Consider the following 12,307-nt stretch of genomic DNA (forward strand, 5'->3'; position numbering starts at 1 on the left):
AGTGTCTGAAGATTATGCAAATTTCCTGGTGTCTTAACTGCAGGGCTCAGCCTGTGACTGGACTGTGACATTTGTGTCAAGGGGCTAGAGAGGTGGCTCAGAGGTTCAGAGCACTGCCTGCTCTTCCAGAGGTCCTGAGTTCAATTCCCAGCAACCACATGGTGGCTCACAGCCATCTGTAATGTTATCTGATGCATTTTTCTGGCCTGCAGGTGTACATAATAATAAATACATAAATTTAAAAAAAAATTGTGTCAAAACTGACAGTGACCTCAGGGGAGCAACCTTCCTCCCAGTACAAAGCCTGAGCATATTCATCTTTCAGAACCTAAGCATTCTAGAACTTCTGCTAAAATCTGAATAAAGGAGTTCCATTTTGATTGGGGGAAGGGCATCAAACTCTAGAAGGCTAACATGAAGGGGGCGCGTAAAAAGGTAATTCTCCTCTGCTATCAAGTAGGTTGGCAAGGAGTTAGATACGCGGTAATCATGAAAAACCTGCATCGGTATCTTAGTAGCCGTGTCTCCTGGGTAAGTAGGAACTTAACACCTGCAAGAGGCAAGGAAACCAACCAAAGAGCACTTCGTCTCTCCAGGACCAGAATCTGTGTAGTTGTATTTGGGATGTTCACTGTATCAGAAACCACGGCACCGGGGTACTTTACAAATTGTCAATTTGCGCGTTAAAGAAGGGTCTGGGTCCTCAAAAGACTCTGGCTTCATTACAGCGTGTTGCGGTTTCGACACTGCCCACCCCCCAACCCTGCACCTTGTTTTTTTTTTTTCAAGATTACTGGGGGAGCTAATGCCCTACAAGGGGACATAAGGTCCACTATAATTTGAGAGGAAAAGGTGATCATCTTACCTCCATGCATAAATATACCACGCACCTCTTAAATGCTCAAGTAACTTCTTTAAAACCCCAAAACACAGACCCCCCCCCTCAGTGCACTACTCTAACCTACCATCTGAAAAGCCCACTCTAATCTTTGGAGTGTTCAGCGTTGCTTTGCTAAATAAATTTAATTGTTTCTCTGCTAAATGCTTTTCTTCCAGGTGAAACCTTCTCCGGTGGAAGCCTACTGCGCCCCACCGCGTCTCTGAGCGACCTGGGGGCACCAGGACTTGGGGAAGGGCCGCGTCCCAGGCTGAGGGCAGGAGGGAAAGGTGGGGTGTCACGGCAGCGCCCACTCACCTGGGCTCAGGGGCCGCCCGACCGGAGGGCGCGGGGCTCGCAGGCGGCAGAGCAGCTGGAGAGCCGCCGCCGCCCGGGCCAGCCGCTGTAGAGCAGTCTCCGTGGTGTTCCAGGTTCCAAGCTAGGCGACCGCGCGGCGTGATGACGTCACGCCGCGGGAGGGGCGGGCCTCTCTGGGTTACGTCACGTTGGGAAGCTCAACCTAGAGGTCCCGCTCGCTGTACCTTAGGAGGGCTCAGAAAAAGGAAAAGAAAAAAGTGGGTGAGTGGGTGGAGTGGGGAGTGCCACGAGGGAGAGTGGGCTGGAGGCGAGAAGATTCCGAGGCTGGCCGTCCGTACGCGGTTTGGCAGGCGGTAGCAACGCTCGGGAGACCCACAAGACTTCAAAGTTCTCCAGCTCGGTTGTGGGCAATCAGGCTCCCCTTCGCGGTGAGGAGGACCTTCCCGTCCCAAATAACCACAAGCCTCTGGGTCCTAAATGGACCTGTCACCATGAAGCTATTACTTCCTTCACTCCAGGCCAAGGGGAAGGAACGTGTGGATTGACTAAGCTATCAAAAAAAAATGGACACAGTGAGGGAAATTGCAAAGGACCGTCTCAAAGCAGACGCAGTTACGCCGGGCGTTGGTGGCACACGCCTATAATCCCAGCGCTCGGGAGACAGAAGCAGGCGGATCGCTGTAGATTTGAGGCCAGCCTGGTCTACAAAGAGTCCAGGACAGGCAAGGCTACACAGAGAAACCCTGTCTCGAAAATCCAAAAACCAAAACCAAAACCAAACCAAACCAAAACAAACACAAAAGAACAAAAACAAAAAAATAAAGCCTAGCTAAGACAGGTACCAACAGCTAACAGCACAAGTCAGAGATAGACTGACCACCCTAAGAGTAGGCAGCTAGTGAGTAGCATCATCTCTCTGGTTGTGTGTGTGGGCCCTCTACTGGCTTGGCCCATAACAGCCAGAGAATTAGCTAAGATTTATGTATAGATGTTTTGCTTGCGTATATGCCTGAACACAATGTGTACGTGCAGCCTGGTACCCAAGGAGGTCAGAAGAGGCTATCAGATCCCCTGGAACTGGAGTTAGGAATGGTTGTGAGCCACTGTATGCGTTATGAGAACTGGGCCTGGGTCCTGTGCTAAAACAAGACTTCTTAGCTGCTGAGCCATCTCTTCAGTCAGAATTAACTAATCTTGATAGAAATTTCCTCAGTTTTTGTGCAGTTTCTGCCATTGTCATAAAAACAACAACAGCAACAAACAACAACCCCGGCAACGGAGCTGAGCAGCTTCTCTCTCTCTTGGAAACCCCTCCCACACTTGGGAGTTTCTCTTCCTTTTGCTTAGTTTCTCATTTTTTTCCTCAAGTTTTTTCACTTTCATGCAATAGTTCTTAATAAAGTCTGGTTCTACTTTGCATATTTTCACATGAGTCTACACCATTAATCCTCACTGGCATAGGACAGCGAACTTAGAGCATTGTCCCAGGTTGACATCTGGTGACCGTAAATGTCCAGCTTCTTCTTCTTCTTCTTCTTTTTTTTGGTTTTTCGAGAAGGTTTCTCTGTGTAACCTTGGCTGTCTTGGACTCACTTTGTATATCAGGCTGGCCCTCCAACTCACAGTGATCCACCTGCCTCTGCCTCCTGAGTGCTGGGATTAAAGGCATGTGCCACCACGCCCGGCACGTCCAGCATATTATGTCACAGGGTCATGAAGTTGGTTAGTGAAAGACCCCATCAGTCTCAAAAACCTGCATCATCTCTGAACTTCTGTGTTTTTATCCTAACGGGAAATGAATGGGCTGTGGGCATAGCACTGAGCACACACAGGTTCCAGCCCTAAATCCCTCGCGTTAGGTAAACTGGACACTGTGCTGCATGCCCGAATTCCAGCAGTCGGGAGGTAGAAGCAGAGAGATGAGAAGTTCAAGGTCATCCTCAGCTATATGGTGAGTTCAAGGCTAGCCTAGACTATATGAGACTCTGCCCTAAAAAATAAAATGGCAAAAAAAAAAAAAAAAGTTAATTTGGGCGATGGTGGCGCACGCCTTTAATCCCAGCACTCGGGGAGGCAGAGGCAGGCGGATCGCTGTGAGTTTGAGGTCAGCCTGGTCTACAAAGTGAGTCCAGGACAGCCAGGGCTACACAGAGAAACCCTGTCTCAAAAAACCAAAAAGAAAAAAAAAATAGATAGAATGTTAGTTGCTTTTCCTTCTTCATTGCTTTGTCAAACCTCTTGACAAAAGCATTTATGAAAGGCTGTGTTTAAGCTCCCAGGTTTAGGGTGCTCAATCACAGCAAGGAAGGCACGGACAGAGGTAGGATATGAGGGAGCCTGTCATGCTGAGTCCCTTTAGGAAGCAGGGAGAAATGAGGGTGAGTTCTGTCTGCTTTCATATCGAAGCTGGGTCCTCACACATCAGTTAAGCCTCTAGAAACGTACAGACCAGACTACCTAGAGGTTTGTCTTCTAGGTGATTAAAAATCCCATGAAAATGACAATCAAGATTGTCACAAGTGACCTATAGAGTTTAAAGTATAGTTTCTTTTTTTAAATTTACTTATAGGAAAGAGATAGAATATGTTAATAGTATTTATTCTTGGACCTTAAAATGAGAATTCATGGGCTAGAGAGATGGCTCAGTGGTTAAGGGCATTGTCTGCTCTTCCAGAGGACCCAGGTTTGATTCCCAGCACCCACATAGCAGCTCACAACTGTCTTTAACTCCAGTTCCAAGGAGTCTGACATCCTCATACTACTGCACAAAATAAAACTAAACTACTTTTAAAAATGAGAATTCATATATATATATATAAATGCTTTTTTAAAATACTTTTTCCCCTCAAGACAAGGTTTCTCTGTGTAGCCTTGGCTGTCCTGGACTCATTTTTGAAGACCAATCTAGCCTTGTACTCACAGAGATCCTCCTGTCTCTGCCTCCCTGAGAGCCTGAGAGCTGGGATTACAGTCATGTGTCACTGTGTCTGGCTGGTAAGTCATGCTGTCATCAGTTATTTGCATAGTACCTTCCGTGTAACTTGAAGGAATTAGGGAGTAAGTGAAGGAGTAGGAGAGATATAGTTGGAGAAAGAAGGCCATAGTTTCTTGCTACCAATGTGAAATTCTTATAGAAAATAAAGGAAGATAATTGTGGAGGTTTGAAGACTCATATGTTTGAATGCTTGGACCACAGAGGGTGGCATTATTAAGAGGTGTGGCCTTGTTAGAGAAAATGTGTCACTGTGGAGGTGGGCCTTGAGATCATATATGTGCTCAAACTGCCCAGAATGGAGCCAGCCCTCTTCTTCTGCCTGTGGGTCAAGATGTAGCACTCTCAGCTCCTTCTCTGGCACCATGTCTGCCTGCATGCCGCCATGCTTCTGCCATGCTGATAATGGACTAAGCCAGTTCCAACTACATGTTTTTCTTTATAAGAGTTGCTGTGGTCATGGTGTCTCTTCATAGCAATAGAACCCCCAAGACAATACTATAATTAGAAAAGGAATTTTTAAGTGATCTAAGACTTTTTTTTTTTTTTGAGACAGGTTCTCACTATGAGGCATGGCTGGCTTGGAGCTCACTATGTAGAACGGACTAGCCTAGTTTTCATAGAGATCTGCCTGCCTCTGCCTTCCAAGTTTAGGGATTAAAGATTTGTGTCACCACACCCAGTGATGATCTGAGACTTTAGATAAAGTGTAAGTCAGAATGGCCTGGATTCAGAGCTCCAATCCTGGCTCTCATGTTCAGAAAAAAAGTTATTGTCCTTCTGAAGGCACCTGAGTTGGAAACCACCAGTGTAGGACCAGAGAGAAACTACGGAGACTCAGCAGGTGAGGGAGCTTGCCACCAAGCCTGAAGACTGGAGCCCCATCCCTGAGACCCAGATGATAGAGAAAACTGGCTCCTGCAAGTTACTCTCTGATCTCCACAAACTTGCTATGACATGTGTACATCCACACAGACAGACAGACAGACAGACAGACAGACAGACACACACACACACACACACACACACACACACACACACACACGCTTACACAGTAAGTCAAAATTAGGCCTGGTGAGATGGCTTACTATGTAAGGGCCCTTGCCAGCAAAGACAGACAGACAGACAGACAGACAGACAGACAGACAGACACACACACACACACACTTAAATAGTAAGTCAAAATTAGAGCCGGGCATGGTGGTGCATGCCTTTAATCCCAGCACTCAGGAGACAGAGGCAGGTGGATCATTGTGAGTTCGAGGCCAGCCTGGTCTACAAAGCAAGTCTAGGACAGCCAAGGCTACACAGAGAAACCTTGTCTTGAAAAACAAAAAACAAAAAACGAAACAAAACAACAACAACAACAAAAAAAGACAAAAGGCCTGGTGAGATGGCTTACTATGTAAGGGCCCTTGCCAGCAAGCCTGACAAGATCTGTTTGATCCCTGAAAGCCTCAGGGTGGACAGAGAGCACTGAGTGTTAGGTCTAAAGTGGCTTCCAAAAATAGCAGTGCTGGTGACAATGGCCTAAACAGAAGGACTGTGGCCCTGTAAACAAAAGAATTGTTATTAGGTAAACCAAGGCCTAAGGCTGGTTTCTGTTTACCAGAAACCTCCCCTAATCTGCCAGGAGTCTCCTTTAATCCTCCCTCAAAGGTCAACTACCTTGGGCAAGAGAATCTAGTTCTCAGACTAAACTCTAGCAGCTCAAAGACATCCATCCCGCTGACCATCGTAAAACCTCCTCACTTTCCTCCATTTTGTTCTTCTTTCTTCCCTCCCCGAACCTGGAGAGATAGCCTTGGCAGTTTGATCCCCAATAAGCCTTTCTTCCTACCCACTGAGTGGTCTAGTTTGGTGGTTTCACTGTATCCTCACTTCATTTTTGGTGCCAAAACAGAACAACAAGAAGCGCCCCCCCAAAGGGCCCTGCCCCTCATAACTGAACAAAACTGCAGCTTTGACCTCTCCTGGATGGGTATCATTTGCTTCTGCTGGCTCATGCATGGTTTCTGTCGCTGGGGCAGCTGCCACAGCAGAGATAGCGACCCACCTCAGTGGCCACCAAGGGAGGCAGCACCACTGCTACCCCAACTCAGTCCACCTCAGTGGCTGCCCACCCCTCAAGCCATCACCACAGCAACTGAAATGGCCTGCCACCCCAAAGTAGGGTAGTCCATTGGCCCTTTACCCCAAGATGTGTCAACTTACTGCCTAAAGCTTAAAGTGGCATGCTGAAGCTGGGCGAGGTAGCGCATGGCGTTAATCCCAGCACTTGGGAGGCAGAGGCAGGCGGATCGCTGTGAGTTCAAGGCCAGCCTGGTCTACAAAGTGAGTCTAGGACAGCCAAGGCTACACAGAAAAACCCTGTCTCAAAAAATCAAAATAAATAAATAAATAAAGTGGCATGCTGCCACTTTACAGCAGCATCCCTTACATCTCTGGGATGTTAACCCCTCCTTCCTGGGGCTGTGGAAATAGAGGATACCCCTGTCAGTGGCAGCTGTCTACGTTGACCTTTCCTGTCTCAGCCTACTGCCATGATGGGGGCTGATACCTTCCCTGCCTCAGAATGCCTTCTTCTGCCATGGGAGCTGTCCATGATAACGACAACCTTTCCTGCTTCAGCCTGCTGCCTTCAGGGAAGCTGCGTGCATTAGCAGCACCTCCTCTCCAGTCTCTGTGGCTATTCAGGCCGCAGGTTTCCTGCCATGGACTCTTTGTAAACTTTATATTACACAAGGGAAAAAAAAGTGGCCAGACCTCTGCCCGAGAAAGCTCCAGCAGCCCAGCTCCTCCCACAGGACCCCTGTAACTGTCATCTCCAACCCCTCAGTAGGACTCATCCCAGATTATACTAATTTGAGATGAAAAGTCTGGACAAAACCCCACCAATCCCTGAGCAGAACTGACCAGTCCCTGAACAGGAAAGCCAACCAATCCCTGAGCTCCCCAAGCTCAGATAAATTGCCCTTCTGATAAGTTTTATTAGAATTTTTTGTAATAGAAGTTTTGGTTTCTTTGTAAATTCAGTTGTGTTATGTAAATATGTTTTTGTTCTAATCCCAAGTGTGGGATTTTAGTTTGAGCTTTAGCTTGTCCACACCTGTTAATTATCTCGTGAGGGGCGTGGCTTCTGCCAGCTTGTGCAGCACGGAGAGGGGCGTGGTCTAGGGCTCTGAGGGTATAAATAAGAGCAAGAGACAGCACGGTGTGGTGTGCAGTGTTAGCCTGTGGCACACAGCAGTTTGAAGAGGCCAGAGAAGGACGGCGTCACAGTTTGGAGCAGACAGATGGAGAGAAACGCTTCAGGGCTCAGCGGCTTGGAGGAGATTGCTGACTGCGTCTGCTATTGTCAGAGATGGGTATAGCCCAAAAAACCCAATTGACCCTAACAGTCGGGAGAAGTAAGGGGGCCCCCTCTCCCCACTAACCTTTTCTCTCCTACTTAGGGTTGGGAGGGTGGAAGGGAGGTTGAGGCTTAAACACATCAAAATAGAGTTTAAAGGAAAAGAGCGCTACAAAATTTAATGTCATGGCCAAAGAAGACAGCAAGATTTCAGGAGAGTGGGGAGGGCAGGTTTGAGGGTCTAGAGAGAAAAGGGAAGCTGAAGGCAGGGTACCACTGAGTAAGTACAGGGAGGCTATGGGGATGTCTCTAGCTGAGCCACCTAGCAGCAGGGGCATAGAGACCGAGGAGGCCACCTTCCAGCCAGGCAGGACTATAGTGGCAGGAGGGGAACACCAATCCACCCACAGAACCTTCAAACCAACATTTACCCTGCCTTCAAGATGTGCAGAGATAAAGATACTGAGGGAGTGACCAACCAATGCCAGGCCCAACCTGAGACCCACCTCATGGCAAGAGCCAACCTCGGACACCATTAACGATACTCTGCTATGTATGCAGGAAGGAGCCTAACTTAACCATTCTCAGAGAGGCCCCACCCAGCAGCTAATCAAATCAGGTGCTGAGCCTCACAGCCAAGCACTAGGCAGAGCTCGGGGAGTCCTGGTGAAGAGTCAGAGGGGAGGATAGAAGGATAGATAGGGGACAAGAACGCTGCAAGAAGACCAGCAGAGTCAGCTCACCTAGACCCATGGGGGCTCACAGAGATGGAAGCCCCAACCAAAGAGCAAGCATGGGCTGGACCTAGGCCCCTACACATACGTAACCGATGGGCAGTTTGATCCTCACGTGGCTCCCCTAGTAAGTTGAGCGGGTGCTGTCTATGACATGGACTCTGTTGCCTGCTTTCAATCAGTTCTCCCTAACAGGGTTGCCTTGCCTGACCTCAGTGGATGAGCTTAGTCCTGATGCTACTTGGTGTGCTGGGTGGGCTGTTGTTGTTGGGGGACTCCACTTTTCTTAGGACAAGGGGAGAGGAGACAGGGGGAAGAGCGTGGGTGGGAGGGGCCAGGAGGGGGCACTGGGATAGAGATGTAAAATGAATATATATAAATTAAAAATAAATGTAAAAAAAAAAAAAAGAATTTTTAGTGTCATGGCCACTGGCAGCCATACTGAGGCCTTAAAAGAGAGCTTTGTTAGCAGGGACAGTCATCATGGGTATCATGCCTGGGGGCTTAAAGAGACATAGTCTTCTATTTCCTTCAGTTTGGGGATATTAGGAGAATTACGGTACCATGCTACAGATGGCACAATAAGGCCCTGAAGGGAGAGACCAACCCTTCAGTCCCAGGGTACAACGGGGTTTCTAGCTCTCAGAAGTTTACTGCAGTTAGCAGGGGTGCCTGGGGAGGAGGTTGATAGCAAGGTGCCCATCAGTCACAAAGCACGGATACAGTTGCAGTTCTCGGCTGTCTCGTCTTGGGTCTGCAGCGGCAGGGGTGGGAGCTGGAGGTGGGGGTGGGGAGGTTGGAATTGGCGAAAGCTGCAAGGAGCTCAGCTCTCTGGAGAGGGAGACACTAGGTTGGGAAGCGTGGCCTGATTTGGGAAGAGCAGTGACTATGTTCTGTCCTCCGGCCTCCACACATGCTCGATGGCTTCTCCACTAGCATGCCCTGCCTACTGTCCTGTGATCAAATAAGGGACTAAGCCTCTGCAAGCATAAGCAAGCCCCCAAGTACATGCTTTCTTTTCTAAGAGCTGTCTTGGCATGTGTCTCTTCACAGCAGTACAACAGTGAAGAAGACATACTGGACTAAATGAATTATTTTTAAAAATTACCCAACCATGGTGGTGCACACCTATATTCCCAGCCCCTGAGAAGCAGAGGCAGGCCGGTTTCTGAGTTCAAGGCTAGCTTGGTCTATGGAGCAAGTTCCAGGACAGCCAAGGCTACAGAGAGAAACTGTCTCGAAAAACCAAAAAAAAAAAAAAAAAAAAAAAAAAAAAAAAAAAAAAGTAATTATTAGAAGTAGTTTTGGCCTGGCAGTGGTGGCACACACCTTTAATCCCAGCACTTGGGAGGTAGAGGCAGGTGGATCTCTGTGAGTTCAAGGCCAGCCTGGTCTACAGTGTGAGTCCAGGACAGCCAAGGCTACACCGAGAAACTCTGTCTCAAAAAAAAAAAAAAAAAAAAAAAAAAAAAGTAGTAGTAGTAGTAGTTTTGAATTAAAGAGAAACCCTGAGGAGTCTGACATCTCTACTGGCATTTGTCCTTTGCTTTCAGTGTTACCATTCCTTTACTGTTTTCACTAGTAATTCACATAGAGAACAATTCTCTATCAGTGGGAAAGGTTCTTTTGGCCTTTTTGTTTTTCTTTTTCTTTCTTTTATTATTTATTTACTTATTTATTTATTTTGAGACAGGGTTTCTCTGTGTAACCTTGGTTGTCCTGGACTCACTTTGTAGACCAGGCTGGCTGGTTTGGTTTTTCAAGACAGGGGTTCTCTATGTATGTAACCCTGGCTATCCCAGACTAACATTGTAGACCAGGCTGGCCTCAAACTCACAGTGATTCACCTGCCTCTGCCTCTGGAGTGCTGGGATTAAGGCGTACACCACCAACGCCCAACTCTTTCTGTTTCTTTTAAGATACAGCCTAGAGTAATCTGAATAAAATATTACAACCAAAAAAAAAAAAAAAGATACAGCCTAGGGGGGAAATACTTTTGTTCTTACCTAAATTTCCTGGACAAAAACTGGGCTAAAATTTTGATTATGAGGTTTCCTGAGCCACATCAGAACTCTGGGGCTTTCTGATGATCATCCTATAACATCACATACCCTGGGGCTGGAGAGGCCTGGAGGTTAAGCACACTTACCACTCTTGCAGAAGACCTGATTTTGGGTCCCAGCACCTACACAGTACCTCACAACTGCCTGTAACTCCAGTCCCAAGAGATCTGATGCCCTCTTCTGACCTTTACAGGCTCCTGCACACATGTAGTGCATATATGTGTGTGTGTGTGTGTGTGTGTGTGTGTGTGTGCGCGCGCGCGCGCGCGCACACACACATGCAAGGAAAGGCATTCATACACAAAATAAACATAAAAACTTTTGCTAGGCTCTCCTGACTTTTATTAAAAACTTCCTTTTGTAGGAGCTGGAGAGATGTCTCAGAGGTTAAGAGCACTGCCTGCTCTTCCAAAGGTCCTGAGTTCAATTCCCAGTAACCACATGGCTGCTCACAACCATCTATAATGAGATATGGTGCTCTCTTCTGGCATGCAGGCATACACGCAGGCAAAACACTGTCTATGTAAGAAATAAATAAATCTTTAAAATAATTTTTTTCCTGTTGTAAGGTATCTCCTCTCATGGATGAAGTCTATTGACTTGGCTGCCTCACCGCTGCTGTGTGCCAGCAGGCACCCTGCGTCCCGGGGACGCATGTGAAGGTTAGAGGCAGGAGAGAGCTGACTTCCACACGTTGCCTTCTGACCTTCACAGGTGTGCCATGGCACACACCACCCCTAACAATAATAAATAATTTAAAAAAATAGAAGTTGGGGCTGGAGAGATGGCTCAGATGTTAAGAGCACTGGCTGCTCTTCCAAAGGTCCTGAGTTCAATTCCCAGCAACCATCTATGAGATCTGGTGCCCTTTGCTGGCCTGCAGGTGTACATGCAAGCAAGACACAGTATATATAATAAATATATAAATAAATAAATATTAAAAAAAATAGAAGTTGTCAAACTCGATAAACTTGGGAAACTCTAACCTCTCTTATCTGTGCTGCTCCCACCTTGTCCTTTAGCTTTATCATCTTTCCTTTGCTCTCTTCTCTGGTAGCCCACCCACGGAACTATAACCACAGCTGACTTCAAGTCAGTCTGTGCCACCTGCCTGGATCTTGGGATTGAACTCAGGTCACCAGGCCTGTGAGCAAGCACCGCCTCTCACCCGGTCAGTTGTTCCTGTGCTCTTAAAAGGGAGAGATAGTAGCCTGTTTACAAACCAAACACCAACTTTTCCTCTTTCACTAGGACCTTCATGTTTCAAAGAAATGCTTTTACTTTGTTTATACTGAGGGCGCGCTGATTTGATGTATCATGAGCTCCTTTACTGGTATTTAAAGAACTGGCGATTTTATGTCATCTGTGTTTGACTAAATGTGCAGACAATCTTAACGTGTTGCACTATTATAAATTCAGGTTCACTCCTTTTTAAATGGCTTTACTTCACTTTGAGTGTATAGGCCAGAAGTCGTTCCTCAGAGCCTTGTTTCCTGAGACAGGGTCTCACTGGGACCTAGGACTCCCCCCATTTGGACTAAAATAACTAGTTGGTGTCTCTACCTCCCCAGCGCTGGGATTAATCCTGTGCCTCTGTGCCCTGCTTTTATCTTATAAGTTTAAAAAAAAAAAAAAAAAGAAGTATTTATTATTTATGCAGTGTTCTGCCTGCATATACACCTGCAGGCCAGAAGAGGGCGCCAGATCTCATTGCAGATGGTTGTAAGCCACCATGTGGCTGTTGGGAATTGAACTCAGGACCTTTAGAAGAGTAGAAAGTGCTCTCAACCTTCGAGTCACCTCTCCAGCCCCCGGTTGCAACTCTTAACCTCTGAGCCATCTCTCCAGCCCAATATCTTGTAAGTTTTAACACAGAACTTCTCAAGGTGTGGGTCACAATCATTTGGGGGTCGAATGAGTCTTTCATAGAGGTAGGCTAAGGCTATCGGAAAACACACATATTTCCATTAT

General features: G+C 47.1%; 1 protein-coding gene across 2 annotated transcripts in view; it reads right to left on the reverse strand.

Annotated features, from left to right (window-relative positions):
- KLHL12 (kelch like family member 12) overlaps nt 1–1,336 on the reverse strand; it is a 32,474-nt gene extending 31,138 nt beyond the window's left edge. For both annotated transcript variants that reach the window (XM_084796269.1, XM_084796268.1), the window contains exon 1: nt 1,196–1,336. The gene's annotated coding sequence lies outside the window, so the exon portion shown is untranslated. The remainder of the gene's footprint in view (nt 1–1,195) is intronic.
- Nucleotides 1,337–12,307: the final 10,971 nt, after the last annotated feature.

This window comes from Acomys minous, assembly GCF_964271855.1.
Source record: "Acomys minous genome assembly, chromosome: 1".
Lineage (NCBI taxonomy): Eukaryota > Metazoa > Chordata > Mammalia > Rodentia > Muridae > Acomys > Acomys minous.